Raw genomic sequence first — 24969 nt, forward strand, 5'->3', positions numbered from 1 at the left:
CTTTAACTCCTCACTTTTAAATTAAGATGAAATACCATGGAGAGGAAAGGGGACATAAATACTTCCAAAATCCTAGCAAATAGGTTTTCTCACTCTTCCCTGTCCTAAGCAAGACACTTAAAATGATGAAGCCCGTGAAGTCTTCTCTCTGCTGGACCAGGTATTTCCAAAGTTTTTGAACCAATCTCGAATGTTCCAGCAGAGTATTTTTTTTTCTAAGAAATCCTCCAATGTTGTTACACAGTCTTCAACTCAGTGCCAGAAATATTTTGCTATGAGCCTGAGAAGTCTGTCAAAGTAGAAAATTAAAAAAAAAACTCAGTACCATATCAGAGGAATGTTCCTTTTATAGGTACCCTGCCCTGCTTTTGGCATGGTGTCTGGCACAAATAAGCCCTCTGAATCTGAGCTGGGCTTCCTCTGTACATCAAAAGATCCAACTTCAGAGCTTCTGTTATTCTACTTTCAGAGGCTGTTCCTGTAGCAGAGATGGAGGGTGACTTTATATCCAGAAGTTAAAAGGTGGAAAGAGTTTGGCTTTTGGGGGGGGGTGGGGGGGACTTGAACTTATTTACATCTTCAGCATATTTGAAATTGCTGTTCAAATACCTGCCAATGTATTCATGACACATATCAAAGCTGAAGGAATGCATTTAAGCAAATGCCCTCTCCCAGGGTAATGATTAACACTGTGAGAATTCAGCTTGGTATTTATTGTATCATGAGACAAGTAAATTGAACTCCAAGCAAGTCATTATCTGTTTTTTTGTTTTTTTTTTTTTTTAAGTATGCAATGCCAAATTATTAACTTTTGTGGTAGAAGGGTAGTAAAAACACAGGTCAGGCAGTACCCGTGGAGTCTTTTGAGACTCATTTGTTCACACCTTCTGTAGTATATAAAGAACAGAGTTCTTATAGAAGAAGGCTTCCTGTTTCCAATGTAATAGCTAAGTCATTATATACATTTTAAAAAAATATACCTTTCTGTCTTCATTACTGTATTAAAAAATAATCCTTGCATTCTCTATTGATTTCTCACTCTTCACCATAGCAAACTGCACCTTCTGTTCTGTGCATGTTTCAATGGACCAATCAGTCCATCTATTTTCCTGCCAAATTTTGGTATGATCATAAACATGTCAGCACTGTGCCTATTACAAAATCAAAATTTTCAACCTTCTTAATTCTGTAGGAAGGGGGTTTTACTTCACTAGAAAAGTACTTATTTTTCTTGAAATGCAAATATCACCTTTTAGGAAAGGTATTGCCTGGAATATTCTGCCTGAAACATGAATGCTGCAGAAAGTTATAAACACCTAAAATTTTGAGAATTTACATTAGAAGAAAAATACTTGGACGTTATTAACTATCTCGTTGTTAAACCTGCATCTAGACCTTCCTGTCTGCAAAGACTTTAAGGTTCTAATTCCGTTTTGCAATTCCTGATTTTTTTCATGGTAAGCTAACACTGTTTAAAGGCTCAAATGTGTTTCACCTAATTTTCCTTATATCTCCAGATAGTACATGGCCAAGTTATTTAGATACAAATAAGCCTTGAGAATATCACCAAATCCATTCTAATTTCATTCATGCCTTGGAGATAATAATTTAAAGAGCTAGTCACTGCCTGCAATTAAGCATGGAGAAAATAGATCCGTCCCATAATTTATGTCTGCAAAGGTTGGGCTGGATTTGTAATTAATGTTTGCTCCTTTTAATGAAATACTCCAAAGGTCTGCACTTCTGTCATTCATGGAGGTAATTTTTCAATTGATTAGTAAAATAATACTTGAAAAGTAAATGCACCTGCTTTAGCACAGAAATGTCTTAGTCAAGTAGAGACAATGATTGGAGTGCTAAAAAAATATCATTTCAATACAGTAGAGACTGGAGTTTTACTCCTCCAGAATTCAGAACTCCCACTAAAGAGAAAAAAAAGAAAAGGTAATTAAACCTCCAACAACTTCCTCAGCATGCTTTCATCCAGTTTAATTCCTGGGTGGTTTTCAGCATAGCTAAATACTTTTATTTCAGGCACAAGCCTGAACTGCAAGTGAAATACGTCTGGAAAGCACATGTTACAGCAAGACATTCTTTTTATATTTGTGTACCTTACTATTTTTGGAGGCCATGAACAAATCATTTGATATTGGAAATTTGTTTCCATTTTGGTTAAACACTTAAAATTTGACAGCTCATTTGGATTATATTCTTATTTCCTTTTCAGGATCAAACCTCTTCAAGCCTGCAAAGTGGCAACACTTTCAGTTCCTGCAACTGCTGGTTTAAAATGGATGGTAATGTCCTTTCTACAGAGCATCCACTATCAAAGCAAATGAAATAAAATAACAAGCCACCTCTGCCCGTTTTCAGCAAATTGATAAGGATTTTCTTTGAATTAATCACTCCAAAAAACAGGTTTGATGACTTCTGCTGCTTTGTTAATTTGGTCATTTTGACCCGAAGGTTTACTATTCCTGTATTCCCGAGACCTCACGTTTTGTAGGAGTTTATGGGAATAGACTGTAAGTGGACCAGACAGGATGCAGAGCAGAAGCTACAGTCTGTGCCAGACTACTTGAGGGCCACAAACATGGTAATCCAAGAGGTTTTGAACCTTGTGTCATCTGGGACAAGGATTTTGCTTTCAGAGAAAGAAGCAAGAGGAGGGAATACATGCGGTGAAAGAAGCCCTTATCCAATGCTCAGCCTAATGGGGCAGAGTAATCCAGACAGCGGAGCAAGGGGATGAGAGTCATCAGAATATTTAACTTTAAAGATAAAAGTTTGTCGTTTTAATGCTGCAGTTTTTGAGTCATCTGAAAGATCCAGTTCTTATTAAAGCAAAGCAGCACTTAAGGACTTTTAAAAACCAGCACCTTGAACTTAGTGTAACTCCCATTAAAGTCGATGGATGCTGAGTCAGACCTTAATTCTTTCTGCATCTTAGAGATTCAAAAGGTGAAAATCCTGGCACTACTGATGTTTTGCCATTGACCTCACAGGGTCGGGATTTCATGCTAAAAGCCATAAAATGGCACTGACATTTTGTCATTGCTGTCTTGGATCAGATTCATAACAGTGACCCAGGAGAGAAAAATCTGCATAATCCATTACTACTGTGCATCTACCCGATGCTGTCTCACCACCTTCTACCTTTTTTAAAGAGAAGGAATAATCTATAATTTTGAGCTGCCTTTATTTTAACTCAAGTGAAGAAGAATGGAAAAATCCTGGTATTAATTTTTAATAACGCTATTCTAACCTAATTCTTGATTATTTAATATTTTATATTAATTTAATTGGGAAAGTCTCTTTTGGAAATGAAGGAGGTTTTGTTGGGTGATTTGGGGTTTTTTTTCAATACCTATTCTAATAAGGCTTTGTAGTAAAACTGGAAGGCAAATTTCAGATTTATAGCACAGTTGGATGAAATGTTTATGATTAGCAGTGAGAACTATGAGGAGTTTATATAACTCCTTAATGATCCTTAACAAAATATTTAATTAAAAACCAGCTGGAAAGATAATCTTGGTTAATAAAAGGAAATCAGGGACTGAACTGATTTCTGTAATGGAAGAGTACTTGCAATATATGATAGATGCTACATATCGTTAGCAGTAACACTAAACAGTAACAATAAGTAATAAGTAAGCAGTAACAATAAACTGAAAAACCACAAAATTTTTCTGCCCCCCCCATTAAATTTTCAAGATTGCAAATACAAAATATTGGCTGTACATACAGATGATAAAAGTAATAGATTCCAAATTCACGGATACAAATGTACTGAAAAATTTAAAATTTGGGCAGGAAATAATATTCTATATAACATGGTCGCATTGGCACAGCTCATTGCATTACTTTGTGGCAGACCCTGTGTCCAGTGCTTTCAGTTATAATTCTGGTTCTTCCTTTTGGCAAAGCTTGGCCCCCTACCAGCTTTGGGTTTATAACTTTCATTGTAGTGACAGACTTGCTGCCCTACTGGAATCAATGGGTTTCATGTATTTAAATACAGGCATAGCTTGAGCTGGGGGTGTTCTGCTTATTAAAGCAGTAGATGTTTACATTTGGAAATGAAAAAAGGCTGCTTGTGAGTTTTGTGCACACTTTGTTTTTCCTTCATTAAAACTACTCTTTATTAGATAACTTCAGATCTTGAGACATTAGGGATACTCATTTTACTTAACTTGGTTTCTCTGACCTCTTTCTGAAGAAGTCTGTGGAGACTAATTTAGAAATCTCCCCTATATTCCTAGAGGAAAGTGATGTGAACATTCCTGTTTGTGTCAAACTGCACTCTGAGTGCATGTTCTGACTTTACTGGAGTAGCTTGGGCTTTCCACCCTCAATGAGGCCTTGGTGACCTCTGAATTTTATGCAGTCGAAGGTCCAAGTCAGGAATGGTATATTATTTCTAAGGAAGGTGTATTTAAACATAAGTTAACAATAAGATTTTAACCGTTTTCTTTCCTCTTAACTTTAATGAAAGCATGTATTTATATGCTGTGCCTTTGAAAATTAATTTCCTGGCCTTCTCTAAGGATATAGGGGTTGTGCACAATGAATAGTTTTTCCTTGTATTATTTATGAACGTAGGGGTATAATCTAGTAGCCACTCCCTTTGTACAAATTTTTAAGCCCTTTAAGTCACTTTAGTTGCACTGAACTTTGAGATGAGAATGAAGCCCTCTTTCTCTTTATTGGGAGTTTTTCTTAGAATGTGAAACATGTTTACTTCCAGAACACCGTGTAAATATCTCTTGAAGAGGTGCTTTGCAAATAAGCTATTATGGTACTAAAGAAAACATTGATTAGTTTTAAATGGCAGTAACAATTCAAGTGTATGTAAAGACAAGTGCATTTTCTTCTGAGGTTAACCCTCTGAATTTAATAATTGAAGGAAAAAATACAATAAGGTGCAATAGAAGAAGCTGCTGTGATGTGCATTATGCAATTATGACTGCCATAACTACAATTACCTTACCAGATCATAGCATGTTTTCTTCTCAGAGAAAACAAAACAATTATTATTACTTTTTATTTGGAAATCTGTACTGTTTGGAAAAAGTTATATGCTCTGTGATGATTCTGTTGATTCAGAAAACCAGTCTGTTGGTTCAGGAAATCTGAAAATTCAGGACACCACCTACAGTATCCAGCTGAAGCAATCTATTTATTTTTGATCTTGTCAAAGTTGTTTTCAAATGTGAAAATTTTTTAGGGTATACCTTTGCCAGTTCCCTCAATTACATCATGTGACATTTTGCTTAACATACAAAAGACCAGAATTATTAGAAGAGAGATTTTGGCTGTGTATTGTGCAGTTTAACTTGGTGAATTTCATAAGTCATTAACTGTCTAGATCAGAGCCTGATTGTACAATTCACAGAACCTGTGTGCTGGAAAGATCCCGTGTGATGACTGTGCCTACATAGTCAAATTTGTTGCATAAGGGAATACTATAACCTCTTCTTCATCACATAAAATAGGCCAAGAAGTAGGACTACAATTATGGTAGCAAAGATTCAGATTAGATGTTAAAAAGTAGGGATATTAACTAAGAGGTTGTACTGTGTTAGGCTCAAAACTATATCGAGGAAAGGTGGTGGGAAGGTGTTTGGCTAATGAAACAATATGTAAGTGGAAACTACAGTCTGATCCATAGTTCAGGGAGTTTGGTGTAGTTCCAGTAAGAAGCACATTTTAATTGGGATGGAGTTAAGGTTCCCTCATATAAAAGAAGTGTCTGGTTAAAGTATACACACTAAGTGTAATTTTAAGGATAACTTTTGACAAAGAAAGATTTCCAAGAGTCCCTTGTTATTCCTTGTGGGGTGTAGCTTAGGAAAGAGTGGTACAATTGGATACAACCATTTAATTAATGTGCATCTTTGTTGCTCAAATCCTAGCTGTAACTCCTCTGTGTGTTGCAGCTCTTTGTGTTTCATATCAAATTTTCTGAAGTCTCTCAATCTGTTTTCCATGGATACTGGTGTGTTCATACAGACATGTACACTTTCATTTGCAGTGATTTCTGATCTAGCATAGTTTTGTAAAGACCTCTAGCTCAGTAGCATTAAAGATGATAAATGAATATATAAATCTAAGGGGAAAGCACTAAAGTTAATAGTGAGGAGGTTTTTTGCATAAAATAACTATGGTTTCCAACATTTTACAAAGTCTCTTCTCAGCTTAATGTGTGCTGATAAAGATCCATTCTACTCCAACAATTTCGTCTCATCTCACCACCCCATATCTGCAGTTTTTCCTTATGTCTATTCCTCTTAAAATCCAATTGTCTAGTTATACTAGTATTTATTAAAAGCTTGACTGTAAGGTCTTTGTTTACCCAAAGATCTATTTTTATCATAACTGTTTATAATGATTAAACCTCAACAACTTAAACACTTTACACAAAATAATGTATTTTCAATAAATTGAAATATTAACCAATCATATGTAATGGTTCAGTTCTAGCAAATGGATTGCTAGAAATCCTTAGGGTTTCATATAAATTGAAAACTGTATTGACTGACCAGGCTGCGCTCGAATTGCATTGCATTTGGATCAAAAAGCACAGAAAAAGTTCTCATTATAGTTCCCTGACATTAATTTGAGCATTTTTATATGTGTGTCCTATTAAGTACTCTAAGTGCTTTTTGATAATTGTGCTTTGTAGTTTTTACAGCACTTCAGCCTATTCCCAGTTCAATTTCCTCTTTTATCCGATGTTTGAAATATTGATTTCTGACAGATAAAAGCAAACCTTATAATCTCAGCAGCATGCAATAAGTGAGTAAGACGGGGCTACAGAATGCATCAGGGAATGGTCATATTTGAAACAGTCTTTGTTTTATTACATTTCGTCAACAGAATTTACTTACCGCTTGCTGATATTTATGTAAAAGCAGGACTCCTGATAGTCCAGTGATATTACCAGTTCCTGGTATACTTTTGCATTTAGTAAGATAAAAGAAGAAACTCCCTTGGTGGTTGATGATTGCAGCTGCTTAAACTGCTGTCAACTGGCTTGAAGTAACTGTGATTTATCTTCCTCACATTGTGCAGCGTTGTGTCCGTGAACTTCCAGAGTTTGCATTAAAAAGTGACAGCACATCAGAGTGCCAGAAGCTTCTCATATTGTGGCCCTGAAGGTAAAAGCAAAAGAAACTGTCTTGGTCTGTGTTTGGAAACCCTGTCCAAAACCTCTGCAAAGCTCTAGTGACATGAAGGAGATCTTAAAGAAATGGGTTGGGATTTTGAACATGGACTAAATACAATTAAGGGATGCTAAGGAGTAGCATTGGTGCTTTGCATATTTTCAGGATGTTTCTTCTGCAATTTCTGAAAACTAGAAAGAGGAATCCAGTCCAATCCAATGAATAGTTAATGGTATGCTAAAAATTCAGTTTGCATTTATTTCCTTTTCATTATCCAGTGTAATCCAGTGTCTCACAAGTAACATTGCGTTAAACATCTCTGCTCAGTTCCACCAGCACCCATAGTAAAAGAGCAGAATATACAGGGAATTAGCTGCTTCATTTCTGGCAGTATTGCTTCTGAAGCTGTGAAAATTCAGAATGCTGTTTTAGAAGGTGAGGAAAGTTCCTCAGGTTACACAGTAGCTTTGGCAATCAATAGTAAAGCCTGTCAAGGTGAGAATGGAAGAGTCTCCATCCTGAGCACCAGGTTTGGAGGAAACCGAGTGTCTTTCTCTTGAGGCATACATTTTTAAGAGGGATTGATGTACCTGACAAAACAAGCAGGTGCAATAAAGGAAGGAGGAATATGATTTTTAATAATTTAGACATTTTTAAGATGAGCACAGAGATTTTATTCAACCCCAAATTAGCAATTGTTAATTCAGAAACATTTTTTTTGGCTCAATCCTGGAAACACTTAAAATTACTATCTTGCATCTAGACCTTCACATGCTTGGGTATAGAATAGTTTTCAAACTAAAGACATTTTAAAATGCTATTTTAGTGAATTTTGATTATTATGGACTGGAGCTGGAATTCTGCCAGTCACTTAGCAGAAGTTTACTCTCCGATCAATTCAAGTTTTCATTACTAAGCAATTACTGTTTAAATTTTTAAGTGATAAGCACTTAACTTCATTCTGGAAAAAGTGGGTTGGTGATAGCAAAGCCTGACAGTGTTCTGAAGAATTTCAAGGCTGGAAAAATGATTTGTTAAGGCTGCCAGGGAGAAAAGATCTTCTGAACTCTATAGGCTTTGGCGATAGGGCTGGAGGAGCAGAGCTTGCTTGGTGGCAGAATGTGCTAGAAATGGTTCCTGTAGGGAAGAGAGAACAGAGGAGTAATTAGGAAGGCTTGTTAGCCTAGGACTTGGGTTTAATATGGTCAGAGCCAGAGCTCCAAACACAAGGAATATGGTGCATTGCCCAGTCAGTCCTCCCTCCATCCAGACTCCATCCTGGTTGCTGACATCAACATGTGCCATGAAGTTCACATGCCAACGCTTAAGCACAGGCAGAAAATGCTGTTACTGACAGAAAACGAGGATGTACTGGAGCTAAACTTTGTGGGAAGGTTTATTCAGTGATGATTTGACAGTTGGGAAGCATGGACCTGCTGAACCACAGAACTGAAATAATTAAAGGACAGAAACTGTTGGTTGAATTATACTTAACAGCAATGTTATGCCATTGAACATTCAAGTAAAAATCTATAAGACACAAATACAGCAACAAAATCTCTCCATCTGTTTTGGAATAGGCTAGCTGCACCCCACCCAAATTTCTGTGTCTCAGCAGACCCACACAGAAATGTGTAAGGTGCAGGTTACATTCCTATATGTTCCAACATATATATATATAAAGCATTAATACAAAGATTCTGCAGTGAGTGATATAACTGTATCTCCATTAGAGTTTCAAAGGAGCTACTTAGCATTTTTCGTATTGGGTAAGTTATTTACAGTTCGCAATTTAAAGAAAAAAGCATTGGAAAAGGTTTATCTTCTAATAAATCAAGACCATTGTGACGTCAAGTCACAAAGCCTAAAGGTATAAAGGCAGTTGCAGAAGCTGTATCTTGAAAAATATCACATAAACTATATAATATTGAGTAGCTGAATTAGAAGTGCTTCTATGAAGAGTTATAAACAATTAGAAATGGAAAAGTAAAACGTGGAAAAAATAGCACTGATGATTTTTGATTTGAGGGTCTTGTGGGAATCAGGTTGAGAAACAAGTTGAATACACCAACTGATATTTTCTAGTGGTCTCTTTGAATCTGACATTGTATATAATGCTGCAGGCATACATATTCTAGTATTATAGCTGATAGAACTATCTTGATGATTTTATCTCCTAAATTTAATCTTAAAATTTAAATCTCAGTGTTGCAACTGTTGGCACTGAACACATCAAACTAGTGCTGGTAAAACTGAGGTGTTCAACAGCTTCAGAGCACTAAACTGTAATATCCCTAACCTTGTACATGGGAAGGATTGTGTTGGTCTCAAACATCTATTTAGTTGCTTTGTTTGATGGGAAACAATGTGTTTGTGTAAAACAAAGAAAATTAATCAGAGATAATTCATCAGACAAGCTCAGAGCAAGTTCAGGTGTGCAAGTGCAATTGCCTGTGATTAAGTGGACATGCAGCTACCTCTTTAACCTAAAATATCTGTAATGGAAATCTGTCTAGATTTTCTAGGACTTTTTAAAAAATAAAGTTGTTTCCAGTAATAAAAAGGAGTGACAGTGCTTCACCAGGCTCTGTTTTGGTGCTAAATAAATTTTATAAAGCCCAACCCAAACCAACAAAAAAAAAAAAAAAAAAAAAAAAAAAAAAAAAAAGTCTTTAGTTACAAGCAATGATATCAAAATATTGAAGTTCAGCTAGTTTTGTTGTTCCCATCTCTTTGTTTCTGTACTGAAATTTTTGAAGTGCTGCAGAAAATTTTGGAATGACATTTTGGAGAGCTTCAACTAAAATGATTGGAATATCTTGGTGTAATGCATGCAGTCAGTTTAAAAGGTCTGATTTTGGTCTTTTGCACATATGTTTGAAAGTTGAGCAATAGGTGCCATTTTTCACTGCTTACCGGTTTTTTGACTATTTGAAACAGAATTTCAACACAAATCCCTACAGTCATTACATCTCTCCATACAAGTGCTTCTTACTTATAAGTGCTATTGCTAATAACTTGTGTCCTCTGTTACACAGTCAGATGAAAGTAGTGCATCTTGTGCCCCTCCAAAACATACACAGTGTGTACACTACAGGCATAAAATGGAATTTTTATAAGCCTGTTTTCTATTTTGACTCACTGCTGTAAAAGGTCAGAGGAAGAAATTAAGTCACCTTCACAGGTGTCTTCTCTCACCTTGGGCACTCTGACCGTCTGTGTTTTCTATTTCCATGTACATAATATAAGGAAACAAAGACATTTTAATGACAGTAAACACTATTTATAGTAAGTTTACTTGCTCTGATGATTTCTGCTTACCCGAGGAAAACAATAAAATTTTACCTGAGATTTTTGGAGCATTTTTTCAATACAACTAAGGTATTTTAAAAGGACTATTTTAATAGGACCAAGCCTTTGGGACTCCAATAGGATGCTTGAGGAATCAGTGCTCTGTGTGCTTGTTTGCAAGTATTTATTTCTCTTTATATATTGATATAATGAAGAAAACAACTCATCTACAAAACTCGTGTGGATTGAATCCTGTTTCCACCTCAGCCTTTGCAGCTGCCAGTTTCCCTTGCTTGCCTTTGATGTGTGCAGCTGCTGTGCGACAGAGCGGGCGGGCAGTGCCTGCAGTGCTCCTGCTGCAGCAGCTGCCGGGGCCCCGCAGGGGTGTCCGTGCAGCCTGGGGACACGGGAGCGCACAGCCTGCAGCCCAGCACAGACCCTCAGCCTGGAACTCCTCAGCAGCTCCTGTGCTCCAGCTGATTTCCTTGTTAAACAAAGTGTCCAAAGCGTCGGGAGGATGATACCGAGCCATTACGCTACGGAACCAAATGGCAATAGTTCTCTCGTTTTAGCTCCTTAATACCATCTTTAGCTGAGTGGGAAAGGACAGAGATTGCATGGCGCTGGGGACACTGGTTTCAGCATTTATTACTGGAAAAAATGTGGCTTTCAAAAGATGAATATATTTCAAATATCAAATCTCTCCCTATGCTGAGCTAAATGCTGCCTTGATGTATGCCCTATACGCCCTAAGTTGACAGATGTGAAGTACAAGTAAGAGCAGAACTTGACCAGCTAAATTTAACATAATAAGATTATGAATACTGCAAGGGCAAAGGATTTTCTAAACATTGAATGCTACAGTGTGCCTGAATTCTGCTTTCAGATTTAGTCCTAGATAGTCAGGTTGTAGGGCTATGCAGTAACAAAGCAGCAAAGGAATATAAATATTTTGTGGTAAGGATATTAAATGTACAATGTTTAGACAGCTACTCAGTGATGTACTGGGAGGATTGCATGTAAGTTTACCCTTATATTTTAACCTTTTTCCCCCCTTCCTTTCTTAAATATTTAGAAAACATTCTTATCTCAGAACATATTCAGGAAAGGGTTCCTTTTTTGCTTGAATTATTTAAAGTTATAATGGGAGTTTTCTGCTGGATTCTGGGGAGGTTTTATCGATGTTAATGAAACCTGTTTTTACCAGTGTTTGCAAATGCAGAGCACATTATTCCACCAAAACATTTGCCAGTGACTGTGGCAAAAGTTTTTCATAGTGACCACTGTTGTGGCCTGGTCTTTACACAGAAGCAATTGCCACATGACATCTTGTACACCCACATTTTTTCAGCAGCTCCATGTAACAAAATAATTTGTTTTGTTTTGCAAAATAGCCAGAAGCAGATAGGGAATCTTCCAGTGAAACAGGCTCCTGACAAGCTTTTCTCAGTTTCACCAATGGCGGGATTTCCAGCAAAAAGTGATAGCAAAAGACCTCTTTTGCAACAAAATAGATGTAACTTGGTAGTTAGTGCTTACCAAGTTGAAATCTGAGGATCCAATCAGATAAAAGATTTTTCAGAAAAGTTACAGTTTTTAGCTGTCAGCACTGATTAACAAAGTATATCTCAGATGATTCATTTTTCATTCTTAACTTTTGGCTTCACCTTCCTTTGCAAATGATTTGTGGGAAAAAATGCACATTTTCATCACATATTTTGTGAAAGGTCTAAAAAAGGACATCAACACAAATATACTCAAACTCAACAGCTCTTAGGTGGTCCAGGCAGTCACCTGGGATATGAGAAATGCAGACTCTGAGCATGTTTTACCAGAGCAAGAAATGTAACTCTAGTTTCTTTCATTACCAGTCAAATGAGAAAATTATTGGGTTGGTAGATCCTCTGAGAAGTTATGAAGGGCATCTATCATAGTCTTTTCCAAACATCTTGTTCTCATTTAAATAAAAAACTTGCTTTCCAAAAGCTGTCTTTGCCCAGTGACTCTTCCTCCAGCCCTAGAGCTCTAGTCTCTTGGGAAATTTTCTTCAGGGCTATTTTGGCTAAAAGTAGTTAGGTCTTTATTTATATATTTCTGTTGTAGATTAGCATGTTTCAGGGTTTTTTCCCTTTGTCTTTTTAGAAATGGATGGATATTGGTCTAGCATCATGCTTACCATCACCCTTACCATCAGGCTTTTTGGCTGTGGACTTATACAAGCCTACTTCTGCAACCCAAGTCAGTCAGAAATGTATTCCCTGAACCCCTGTTTGCCAAAGAAGGCAAAGAAATTACTGTCAAAACCAAGAGGCTCCACACAATCAGCTACTTTCCCTAGAGCCTTTTCTCCATATGAAAGAATAAAACTGCTTTTTTTTCAATATATGCAGAATAAAATGTTTTCATTTTTCCTTCCTAGATGGCTTCTTTTGAGAATTTGGTTTTTGTATGTTTACACAATTGTGGTGGCATTGATTCCCTACCAGCACGGGCAGGACAGCAGTAATGAGAGCCTGGGAACACCTGGGAGCTCTGTGTCCTTACCTTAGCAAGGCAGAGCTGTGAAGAGAAACAGCAGGAATTTCAGAATTTCACTCGAGGAAGGTGCCATGCTTGAGTCTGGCTGGAATTAAATGGCTGCATTTGTGGATGTCTTAGGAGGGGTGTGCTCGTGTGTCCTGCAGATCTTTCACTACAGAGTGGGCCACTGCCACCACTGCCTGCTGCCACCAGGCTCGGAGTAAGCATAAAGGTCTTCTCGTTTTGTTAGAAGAATGAAATTTGGCTAAAGGGAACACTGCCTAGGATTAGAAAGGTATGAAATTTGTGTTGTGTGTGCTTAAGGAAATGACAACTATCTCCACAGCCCTTCAGGGGCAATATCTTAGTGCAGAGTGTTATCTTAATTTTATCCTCTTGATTCATGCAGAAAGCACCTATATGATAAAAAGTCAGGTGTTTCTTCTACAGGGATACTTTATGTAGGGATAGCGCTGCCCAGGATGCAAGGAGCACTTGCTACAGCATTCCTGAGCACGGTGCATTCAGGATCTGAGTTTAGGGAAGTGCAAAGAGATTGTGTAGAAAATGCTTTGAAGGTTTTCTTTCACTGTATTACATACTGCTTCTAATGCAAATGGCATCTTCTTCTGTGAGAAATGACAGACTGTGGTTTCACCCAGCTGCATGGGCACTGTACTTCCCATGGGATAACTGGATTTCGCCACTGACTTATGGAGCCTTTACTTGTGCAAGTGTCTTCCCTTCTCTGACCCTTTTCATTTCTTTCCTGTAAAGTACTGTTTGCCATGATTTTGCTGTCTAAGACAAGCTTACCCTGCCTTTTCAGGAGGGCCCATTTTTTGTGCTTTAGGCTTATGTTAATATTAGTATTTAGCTTTTTGCGCTGATATAACATAGAAAATACCTGTATGGTAAAGGATTGTATGGTCCTGGCTTGTGCTTTGTGGTGATACTGAAATCTGAGTAAGAATCACTGGTGCAACTCACTTACATGAAAATATGAGTCTTATACCTTGAAGGACAGGTATTCCTGACAACAGAAACTGTATTTGGCTATTAATGTTCCTAACTTAAAGAGGAAAAAAAAAAGAGTTAGAGATAGGGAGGAAAAAAAATCTAAAATAAGGTTGTCCCTGTAGTAAAAGCAGACATTCAGCTATTATAAATTGGCAATGATCCACTGGCTTCCACAGAGCTATGCTGATCATACCAGCTGAAGAACTGACCCTGAATATTATCAAAGTTTTCTTGGAGGTGGCAGGAAAATAAATCCTTTACAATTTCCTTTTTAAGAACTCAGGATTTCCGTTTCTATAACTGCAAACTTTCAGAATGAAATGTGGAGCACAGAGACAGGCAACACCACACTGACTGTGTTTGATTAGGGTAATCCTTTTTTTCCTTCTATGTGGTTACTACAGCCAAGCAATTATTTATCATACTTCCAGTTGCTTGAAGCACTGTAGACTACAGGTTAAATATTCTCATGTCAGTGTGAGCTTCTGCTCCAAGTTCTCATTGAAATCTAATGACTTTCATCTTCAAAAAAAATTTTAATGAGCTCAAAGTATCTACCCTTCTGTTTTAATTGTTATACTTTGTACACTTCACATTCTGCAGATCAAAACCTCCTATTTTTCTTTTTTTTTTTTTTTCACCTGAAAATGCTGTTGACAAGTTCTTTCCGGAGCTCTCTTCTTCTGTCCACTTTTTATTGGTCATATTCATGTAAGATATAAATCCAGAAATATGCAACACATACACATTTAAAGCCTGTAACAGATCTAGTACTTACCCCTGAAGAATGGAACATGTGCACTGTTACTTTGATTGGCCTGAGATCAGGGATGGCTCAGATGTGGGTGCCTGTAACAGTCAAATAAACCCGTTAAATCAGTGGTAATAAATGTATTTGGTACGAGTACCAAGACTTTTCCTGGATTGCACGTGGAACAAAGCACAGGAACAAGTTTTTCTGTGCTCATGTGTATAGGCAGTTACACATGTATTGTTGTCCTCTCCTTTTCTCCCTTCATGGGCCTGCTGCATCTATGTCTCAGGTGCCATTTGTTCTGTCCCATCAGCATCTTCACACATTCTTGTGTTTCCATAATCCCCTTTTGCTATGAGTATCCTGCTTTCACTCATCCTCATAAATATTAATTACTGTGGTCTGGTTGAAATAAATACAGTTAGACAGCTTTTCAAGTGGAAACTTATTGGGTTGTTTCTATAAAGCTGCAGTCTTGAATTCCAAGTTCTGGCCAATATTTAGCATGTAAATGAAATGGGTGTGACCTGGGACTGGCTGCCAGCAATTGTAGGGATTGGAGTGCTCTGAAGTGTCTGGCTTTAATAGTTGAGTTTCCAGTATTTTTCACAGGAGTCATTTGATTCATTCTGTTCCTCCAACCCTTTAGAGAGCATTATTTCCCATTTGGTTTCTTACAAAGTTCTACAATCTATAGCATTTTAGTACCTTACATTGAAGTGTGAAACATTGCTGTGCCAGAGAGAGTGACCGTGGTAAGTCATTGGCATTGCATGCACTGAATGGAGAGAGACTGAGTGACTCTTTGATCAGTTCTACAGATCCAGAATTCATTTTCTATTGTGCTCCTCTGGTTGTCCCGTAGATAAGACTAAGAGCTGTGTAGTGCTGCTCCAATAACAATGGCTAGCAGACTGTTAAACTGCTGGTCTCTGCTAATTACTAAAGGTGGGCCACCATTAAATTTAGATGTCAGCTGTTAATAAATATTAGCAAAAAGTTCATTAATGTTCTCACACAGTTTTGTTACTGCATGAAACGTTTTTGGGAGAATGCAGGGGAGAGTTTTTTGCTTGATCAAGGGAAATGAGCAACGCCGCACAAAAATGTTCTACCTGCACTTCAAAGAGGTATAAAGTGCATCCATCCTGGAAGGTTCAACTGGATGTATACTGCATGCAAGAATGATTCAGACCCTTGAAGCTCTACAGACTCTGTGTGGTGTATAGAATAACTTAAATCTGTTTTCAAGAATCCTGAAGTAAAGCAGTGAGACACAGATCTAGATCAGATCTGAATCTTTGAGTATTCTTAAAATTATTTTTTAGCAAATAAATTGCAAGCTGATACTTGTGCTCATCTCCCTATATGATGCTCTAGGTTTAGAACTCAGTTACTAGTTATTAAGGAATTTTCAAAATTGTTCTTTTTTAGCTACTTAATTTACTCTCAGCCATCCAAAGACAGATTGGTAGGATATAAATGAAATGCTATAATTATACAAGGGAGTGGGTCGCTGACCTTTGGATTGCAATATCTTGTCTCTTTTGTCCTTTCCTTATACCACCCAGTCTACAGAATGAAATTGCATCTTTTTCTTTGGTTGTCTCAAGAATGAGGTGGTATTGGAAACTAGTGAGGCATGGCAAAATGTAGGTGTTCATAGCTTGCAATAATTTACCCATTTTCATTTTGTTTGATTTTATTAACACCTGTGTCTCCAGGGAACACAGGGATCAGGGGAGGAAAGGAGAGAATACTTCAACAATAATCTAATGATCAGCACTTACGGTCCCCCCCAAGCCCTGCTGCTATGTCAAATGTCAGGATACATCACAGCCAAGCAATTTATAATACAAAATGCGTGTATATATAAAGGAAGAGGTGCAGATGGTAGGAAGCTGTGTGTCATGACATACACACATACATGGAGGACAGCTAGGGAGTCATTAAAAATATGGATTTTTTTTGTGATGCAGTGGCTGTTTGTCAGCTGGTGTAATTGGCATACATCAATGGAACCACTCAGAAATACACCTTCTGAGGAATTAGGCACTTAATGGAAGTTAATCAAAATTCCTTATAGAAGACTAAAAAAATTTTTTTGAACAGAAATTGGAAACAAAGGAAAAAGCATATAAGGAAATGTGGGATTGTAGTCTGCTGAAGATTCATCTGGGTATTAGTTTCTGGAGTATTTCTGTAGATATTGGTATTCTTAATCAAGTTAACCGAAGTATTCTGAGATTTGAGAAATTACAGTAGTGTTATGTTAGACCTGATTTAAACATAATCAAATAAATTCGTCAGCAAACTTTTAAAGTCAGAATCAAAACAGGAGTTTTATTAGTGTCATTTCCTTTTCTTGTCCTTTTTAGTTGTTAAAAAACTTTTTCAGCATTGTGTAAACATAGCATTGTATTGGCTTAACTGTCAGTATTGTATTTTTTAATATTATAAAATGAAATAAATCTGCAAAGAGTACTATGGGACTATCCCTATTTTGCTCATGTGTGATTATTTGATCTTGGTTATTAACAAAGCTACTTCTTTCTTTGCTGCTAAATAAATCCTATGTGAATTCTCCATATTCATGCAAATGCTATACATTTAACAAAGCTTTTCCTGAAAGTCCTATTTGCTTCCATTTCTGAATATGGTTCCCTGTTTATTGTATTAATAAGACTGGCATCGATAACAACCTGAAAAACTTCTGCCAGATTATAAATAAAATTTTTAAAAAGGCATAAAATAGCTCAGTTTTACAGTCTCTTTTCATAAGGACTTAATATCTTCAATATCTGACTGCAGTTATATAATTTTTGCTGTTATATGCTCTGATCTTTCAGACATTAATTCTTTGCTCACAATCTCAATGGGAGGGTTTGTTCTTTTCTTTGTTTTCCTGTGACTCATATATATGGGAATCTGGTGACAAGGAGGGATTGAGAGGAAAGGAAGGGTAAAGTGCAAAAAAACCAAGCAGGCAGTTCTTCCTCATCACCTGTCTTGTCCTAGGAAAAATCGAAAGTAACACAATTTTTAAGATACGGGTATTACATGAGTTTAAAATGTGGCGGGAACAAATCGAGCCTCCTGCCTAGCCCTCCTTTGTGGCTCTTTATAAGCATCCTCATTGATTTTTTATTTTTTTCTCTTTGGGTACAAGAGTAGAACAGGTAACAGTGTCAAGTCTGATATTTAGCAAAACAAGAGGTTGTTGTAGTGTCTTATTGTGCAGGTACCATTTCCTAATAAAAGCCCTTAAGACATGAATTACAACATCAATAAAAGCATATTGAAATGGAAGGTACAGAGTGGTTTATATACTAAGAGAGAGCTGGATTTAAAAAATTATTTGTAAATTGAAAAGCCTGTATTCTCTTTTGAATGACTTGGGGTTTGAAGTCTTAGGACCTTGAGTCTTCAGCAGAGCACATAAGGGTATGTTGCACTGCAAAGGACAGTGATCTCTGGGCTAATGTGGGATAACCCATCTCTGCAGTCAGGAGCAGGGCAGCAAGGTGATATTGCATTTTTATTGCACTCACTGGGAGGAGCTTTGTGATGCCTGAGCTGGTGTTTCTGATCACCACCTGCACTGTAGAGGTGGCAGCTCATTTAGAGTTACCACAAGCATTTATACACATGGCAAAACATCAGAGTAATCAACCTTATCAGATCTGTGGTTTAACATGCTTGTGAAACATTTGTTTCACTTAGTTGAATTTTTTAATAATCGGTCTTTTTAGTTATAATTGAACATGACTAAGGTTTCAAACAAAACATTATTTAAAATTTAAAAGATCAAATGGGTGTCCCCGTGAAAATATTGTCTGGTCAACTAAAAAACAGCTGCAGTTATTTGTGGGATTAAATTCAATCTTGTGAATTTTCTCAGTTGAGTGAGGGAGAACATGAATAGAGAGAAAGACAAAAGGTTGTGTAGCAGCAAAAAGAAAACCACAGAACATCAGGAAATGAAAACCGAAGGCACCTCAAATGGCTGCAGGGACCTGCCCTGGTTGTCAGTACTCTCAAGCCCGGGTTTGTTTGTAAGTCACTGGTTTTGTAGCAGGCAGTGAGAGCTGAAGGCTGTGACAATCCTCTATTGCTTTAGTGCTGTAGGGCCAAGCTTGGGGGAAGAATGAAAGGTGGCGAGCAGCTGTGTGAACAGGCAAACTCTGACGTTATCTTCCCCTGTCTTGATCTCAGTCGATCATCTGTCACATGCTGTTGCTCTGTGAATGTGCGAGAGTGTAATGAAGTCAGAGGAGAGAAGCACGGCCCCTGTTCCCTAAAGAGCCACATGGTGTGCAGGTGGGCAGCAGAGCTGGCCTGGCAGAGTAGGAGGGAGAGGAGTGCATTAACACGTTCAAGAATTTACATCCTCGTGTGTATGTGCCTATGCTATTACTTTCTGCATGTTGAGAACTCCTCTGGTGTTTCCTAATTCCATCACCTCTACAGAGGGTGAAGCTGTCATCTCTTCCTGCAGGTGAAATGAGTAACACCACAGGTTGTGACTGTCGAGGGATACTCACTTGAAAAGTGTTTCATACCCAATGTTTCAGTCATCTGAGTGCTAAAATTTGGCTGAAAGGCAGTTTAAACTCTCATGCTAATTCCAACAGAACAGTTAATTTTTTGCAAGATTTTAGGCCTGGTTCTCACTGTTGTGTTACAAGTGACATCACTAAAACACTGTAGATAAACTGTACCATTTCAGCTCATGAAAGAGTAGGTGTCTTGTATGACTGTGTTAACCTGTTTCTCAGAAACTGGTAGGGAACATATTCCAAGAGGTTTAATTGGATGGTGTTTATAAACTGTACTGAATCTGGACTGATTCCAAGACTGCTATTATTATGCTAAACTGAACAATGAGAACTCAGTTTAAGTGGCAATTATGATGCTAAGGTATGTGATGCACAGATGGTTGTCTTGTCTAAATTTCTGATCTGGTGCACCCCATGAGAGGCACAGCAGTGAGGACAACCTAAGTTACCACTTGTTCTACTGTAGTGCTGTAGAAATATTCTTTGATAGCTGATTATAGCTCTGCAATACACTTCCAGTGAGAACCCCTTCTTCACTCACTCTGGGTGCTGGTTAATTTACCCTCTCACTCTCCGAGAAGTGCTATGAGCTCTGTGCTTCCCGTGAAACTACTACAGTAGATGCTCACTGGGGATGAGCAGAAAGTTTCACTGTCCTGTCTTCAGCAGGAGCAAGGTTCAGGTGAATCTGAATATGCTGAATATGGTGTTCAGTCCACCACACTCTCATCAGAGGCATTGCATACATCATGTGCTCTACTCAGAGGTTGTAAAAAAGGTTACCTTCTGAATTCCCTTCAGAAAGTATCTCCTTTTTTGCCTTTCCTAAAACAGACCCCCTGTTGTCTAGATTTTCAGTCTGGCTTGACCATTCTCATGGGTAACTGTCATTTAATTGCTCTGCTTCTTTGAATATGTACTAATAATCCATTCTACCCAACTTTGCCTCCCACCATCTTGGGAATACAGTAAAATCAGTATGAAAATTTGAAACAAACCATTGAATTCCCAAGTATGAAAGCTGAAATTCAAATTAGTTTTAATTTTGAGTTCATAAAACACATAAATTATTTCTCTAATACATACTATAAATGTAAATATGACAGACTTTTTTTTACCAAAATTAGTGGTGTTCTGCTAGGTTAAAATGTATATTCTTATTACAAAGTAATCTCTTAAATTTCTTTCTCCTTAAATAGGCCTTCACATGAAACTACAGGTTTCTGCTCTAAAGATTCTGTGCAATAAAGCTGCTTGGTTTTTTCCTTTTCCATTAGAAAATTACCAAAAAACTCTTCAAGTGTATTCATGGTAACAAAGAGTAAACAAACTCCTTGCTGATGGAGAAGCAACACATGAGCTTTCTTTGTGTAATCTTAAATCATAAATACCAGAAAAATGGTTGAGGTTTTTTTTTAATTAATATTAACTGTGTAACTTGATTTTTTGGTCAAATTTCAGAAGCCCTTCATCCTCAATCTCAACAAATTGACAAGCACAGATAGCATCAAAGTCTTCTTGTGAAATTATTACTGGGTTTTGAAAATGTAGGTCATATCTTTGTAGCAAATTCAAATAATCCTTCCAAACATAGACAACATAAAAATCCATTTATTCCATGATTCTATCTGAATACATAAATCTACACAAATCCAAATTGTTTTAATAATTTCTTCTGAAGGAGATTTAACAAACAATTATATTTTTCAATCCATGCAGAGTCAAGGGAAGATATGAGAAAGGCTTATTCCAGTATGATGGATGGTTTTATGACTGGAGAAAATCCTGAAGAGACAAACTAAGCATACATTAGTTCCTGCCACTTATTCTGAGGGCCTAGAGCTGGTAACTGTTCCATAATGATCACTATATTTTTATTCAGGTTTTTAAATTTTTAACAATTTCTTTTCTTATCTTTATCAGAATTAAATGCAGAAACACAGAAATTTCCTCACACCTTTTAGCATCTTTCCTAATTTGGAGACATAAAAGAAACCTTCTAAATCTCACAGAGTGAATCAATGAGCTGGGAAGGGTTTCTGTAAAGGGTGAATATAGACATGCTTGAGACTTCAGTATGTGAAGCTATTTATCTTCTGTAGTTGTAGGAACTTATGTCCCTTTATTACCTACTTGCATGTAATAGCTGAACATGTTTGACGTGCCCTCAGCAGGTTTTTTGAAGGTTTGGGTATTAAAAGGATGGAAAAAACATTGTTATGAGCTGAATAATACTTAAAGAACAGCAACATCTTCCAGCTGCTGCCAGGAGTAGCCTTTAAATAGATGAATTTAGCTGTTGTCTTCTTTTCTTTCTCTTTCATGGAGAAGGTTCACCAAAAGATTTATAACAATATCATCTCTAGATGATATTAACCAAAAAAAATAGCCTAAGTTGCCATTCATCCCTCTAGTGAGCTACTAAGTAAGGGCAAGCCATTCCCTGGTATCAGATTTGTTTTGATTGCAAATTTTTTTTTTTTTTATTGTGGTAGAAGCCTTTCACAGAAGGAAAATAAAGGAATCAGAAGACAAGACAACATTATAGTCAACTTTGGAAGTCTATTTGCAGAAAAGTGGTTTCTGGCAGATTAAACATTGTAAATTTCAGTGCTTCATAGTAGTGATAAACCTTCCTTCTCCTGGAAATATCTCTTTCTAGGCATAATGGCAATATGTCAGTTTTAGCATGTTATAATGAAGTGGTGGTGTTCACCCTGAGCAGCGCAGTGCAGAGCTGAGGCACCAGAGTGAGGAGGCTCACTTGCCTGGGTAGCAACAGGTGTGCCAGATACACACAAAACTGTCAAATGTATGGAAAGCTTTGAGAAAAAAACTCCCAAGTGTAGCTTCCAAATACTGTCACCAGACTTGAAGATGAGCCTCTTGGGATGTGCAATAAAACCAAACAAGCTCTAGTTACCGGAACAAACTGTGGGTCTCATCCAGTATAACTGATAGCACTGGGGCCAGATTTTGAAATGAACTAGTGAAGATCACTGCTAGGGATCTTTTCATCTCTGCAACCCAGTCTTTTAAGAGCTCAGTGGCCAGTGCCATGAACTCCACCCTAGTGGGCACTGACCATGGCACAAAGCTTTTCGCCAGCCTGTGTGCGCACCAGTGATCTCTAACTCTGCCAGCTGCACTGCCTGTGTGCACGTCCCAGCCCTCCCTTAGCATGCTGAGTTCCTGATGGAACCATTCTTTCTCGCAGCAAAGCAGTTTCTATTCCTCACTTCACACTGATGCTGCGTTCTGCACAGCCTCTGAGCTGCTTAAATAGCCCAGTGTCTGACAAACCATCTGCATTCAGAGCACCGGCGTCAGGGGAAGGACACATGGTGCCTCTCAAGGGAATTGAACACGGGACGAACCACTAACACTCAACCTGTTTTAAATAAATAATCATTCTTGCTTTAAAGAAGTTTGATGCACCGAGCTCTGGTCTGTTCTGAAAGGCCCTTCTCTGACATGCTGAGTTGTTTCTTTCAGTGTAAGCAACCGCCTCCTTCCCAGCAGACAGAGGAATCAATAAACTGGATTCAGATTACTGAGAGTGCTGATTTAAGTGAGTGAGTGAGAGGGGTGGGTTTAGTCCCATAGCATTCATGGTTTGTGTGTGTGTTTGTATTTATAAACACAGATGGCCTTTGCAATTTTTAGTGATACTTTTGCTCCATCTGAATATTCAGCTTGCTGTCTGTCTAATCAAATCCATCATTTGGGGCATATTCTGGCTTGTTCTGCAGCTCAGTCACGAGCACATTAACACCAGTTCAGCTTCCCTTGTTCACCTTCGTAATACTATTGAAATCACATGGATATAAAAAGAAGTGAGGTTTGGCATCTTTCACAGGCTCTTTTATTCACTGAGTAAAGGGTCACTTTGACCTCCCTTGTATTCTTATTGCCAGAGTCTAACAGGTAGACCAAGTCTGTTGGCTGTGCATACCAAAAACTCCTGTTAAAGCCAATGGAAAATTAAGTTTGGGTTTTTGTTTTAAATGAGGAAAATGCCATTCTCTGGATCAAAACTATTACTGGATTCAGTGAAAAAAAGGTTTAAATAGTTCAAATGCAATTTGTTAGAGTTCTCTTAACACAAAAGGCTGCTTTAATGCTTTAAGGCTGTATTTTTTAAGGCGTGAAGTTTGCTTAAGAAAAATTGGTTGAGAGAACTTGAGATAGATTAATTTTAGATAGATAAAAACACAAGCACAGTACTTAACTTTACACACAGCATTGCCAACAAAGTATTCTGTAGAGACTGAGCCTGAACTGCCTGTGGAAGTTCTTCACATCAGCTGGGTATTGAAAGTTGTGTTTTATGAATACAGTACATTAATTGATAGGTATGAGGTAGCAATCAAAATGTAAATAGAACCTGGTTTACATTAGTGCCAAAGTTTGCTGTATAGATACGTAATATATGTTTTTAGGATGCTGAACTCAATTTCAAAGCATATCTTTAATTCATGAATTGTTAAAATGAATTCCATTTGTGGCTTACAAAATATTGTGATTAAAAATTATGTTTTTTCTGAGCTGAACCAACTTAATAATTTCACATTATTCCGGTATTCAAAGCCAAACCTCTTGTTTGTTCCACATTCGTTGCTACCTTTTATTAATATTATGAAATAATGTTCAGTTGACCAGTTACTTTCACTGTGACAGCTGCACTTTTGGTAGATTCTGATAAATGCAACTTAGGTTAAAGGCAATATTTCATTATTGTTATTGATAGATGCCTCACATATTTAAAGGACCATATTCAGAGGCACATGTTGTGCCGTTCCTAGTTATGCATTTATGATTTGTGTATGAAGTTACTCAGTGGGATAAAACTCCTCAGCTGCTCTGCTTTCCACTAACTGAATAGAGGAAAGGGCACATACATCAACAGGGATGGTTTTTACCTTGACCCTTTTGTTCAACTGTCTTAGAGATCTCATTCTTCTGAGTGTCCAAAATTAGGTCACCTTAGATGAATTTCCTCTTCCCCAGCTGCCCTGATAATAAGTGCCAAGCAGTTACTCTTTGAGCTGTTGAAGAAACCCCTTGGGGAGAAGGCATTGCAGGAGTCCTGCAGGTAGAAGCAAATTAGGTATTTATTCAGGGAAGTCTGAAGTCAGGGGAGAGTTGTCAAAGTTGGTAATTGGAAAAACTGAGCTAATTTTCATGGGAAGTAGAAGTTGTCTTTAATAGCATGTTACTAAACCCTGGCTGCACTACTGGGTCTATCTAGAACAGTAGTGAATTTGGGCTTGGGAAGATGTAATTGTACTGAAAGAGGGTAGATTTAGACTAGATAAGGAAGAAATTCTTCACCACAAGGGTGGTGAGGCACTGGCACAGGCTGCCCAGAGAAGATGTGGATGTCCCATCCCTGGAAGTGTTGGAGGACTGATTGGATGGAGTAACCTGGTCTAGAGCAAGGTGTCCCTGCCCATGGCAGGGGGTTGGGAAAAGATGTTCTGTAAGGTCCCTTCCAAGCCAAACCAGCCTATGATCCTACGATTCCAGCGCTTGATGTATGTGCCAGAGAAGTGTAAAATGTGCTCGTTCTCCCGGCAGTGAGAGTTTAGCATGAACAGTCTTAGCACAGAGGTGGGTGAGTGAGTGGCCAGTTCTCATCCCTGAAGAAAGGCTCTCT

The 24969-nt window shown here is 37.7% G+C and overlaps 2 long non-coding RNA genes across 9 annotated transcripts in view; one reads left to right on the forward strand and one right to left on the reverse strand.

The window, feature by feature from the left end:
* LOC116450156 overlaps positions 1-24969 on the forward strand; it is a 194655-nt gene that overhangs the window by 120785 nt on the left and 48901 nt on the right. The window lies entirely within an intron of this gene.
* The window catches only part of LOC116450155, a 36301-nt gene that overhangs the window by 5361 nt on the left and 5971 nt on the right, over positions 1-24969 (reverse strand). For 3 of the 7 annotated variants that reach the window (XR_004242690.1, XR_004242691.1, XR_004242695.1), the window contains exons 2-3: positions 14776-14846; positions 6891-8303 (exon numbers count right to left, since the gene is read on the reverse strand). This is a non-coding gene — a long non-coding RNA (uncharacterized LOC116450155). Of the gene's footprint in view, positions 1-35; positions 290-6890; positions 8304-14775; positions 14847-24232; positions 24400-24969 lie in introns of those variants that run through there. The other 4 variants (XR_004242693.1, XR_004242694.1, XR_004242696.1 and 1 more) reach the window with 3 other exon arrangements.

Source organism: Corvus moneduloides, chromosome 12 (assembly GCF_009650955.1).
Source record: "Corvus moneduloides isolate bCorMon1 chromosome 12, bCorMon1.pri, whole genome shotgun sequence".
In the NCBI taxonomy this organism is placed as follows: Eukaryota; Metazoa; Chordata; class Aves; order Passeriformes; family Corvidae; genus Corvus; species Corvus moneduloides.